The sequence below is a fragment of the Theropithecus gelada genome, chromosome 14 (assembly GCF_003255815.1).
Source record: "Theropithecus gelada isolate Dixy chromosome 14, Tgel_1.0, whole genome shotgun sequence".
In the NCBI taxonomy this organism is placed as follows: domain Eukaryota; kingdom Metazoa; phylum Chordata; class Mammalia; order Primates; family Cercopithecidae; genus Theropithecus; species Theropithecus gelada.
The window spans coordinates 79,634,235-79,635,106 of NC_037682.1; the positions used below are offsets into that span (position 1 = coordinate 79,634,235).

Genomic DNA, 872 nt, shown 5'->3' on the forward strand with positions numbered 1-872 from the left:
TTACTTAATGATGTACTACAATTCTTGTAGGTTTTCTTTACTCTTTTTTATTTTTATATATTCTAACTGGATAATTTTAAATGACCTATCTTCAAGTTCAGAGATTCTTTCTTTTGCTTTATCAAGTCTGCTTTTGAAGGTCTTGATTGCATTTTTTTTTTTATTCATTTAATTCTTTAACTGCAGGATTTCAGTTTGGTTCTTCATTATGGTATCTATCTTTTTGTGGAATTTCACTTTAATATAAAAATATGGAATGTTTTACAAATTTGCATGTCATTCTCATGCAGGATCTGTGCTAATCTGCTAATCTCCTCTTTTTTATTCCAGTTTTAATATTTGTGCTGCTGAAGTGAGCACAGGATGTTTACTCTTATCATGACAAGTCAGTACTTTACTAAAGGTAGTAGCCAGTGCAGTAAGTCACAGAAAATAAATAAAAGGCATGTGGAGGAAAAAGGCAAACAAACATTTGGGCAACATGCTTGTGTGTATTAAAAATTCTGAGTTTAAAACATGTGCACTAGAACTAATAAAGAAATTTAGCAAAGTCATAATACACAAAGTGAATAGACAAAATAAACTGTTTTATAAACTATCAACAATTTGAATATGAAATTAAATAATACAGTGTGTCATAAAAATATGAAATATTTAGTAAAAGATATGCAATAACTCTACATTAAAACTATAGAACACTGCTTAAAAAATTAAGAAAGACCTAAATATGTGGAACAATGTATTCTACTGGGATTGGGAGACTTAGTACTACATTGTTAATTTGGTAATTCTTCCTACACTGATGTATAGATTCACTGTGAGCACAATCAAAAGCTCATGTGGCTGTTTTGGTAGAAATTGCTGATTCTATT

General features: G+C 29.2%; 1 pseudogene; it reads right to left on the reverse strand.

The window, feature by feature from the left end:
• Positions 1-245: 245 nt before the first annotated feature.
• On the reverse strand, positions 246-360 carry LOC112607441 (annotated as a pseudogene).
• Between the last annotated feature and the right edge of the window lie 512 nt (positions 361-872).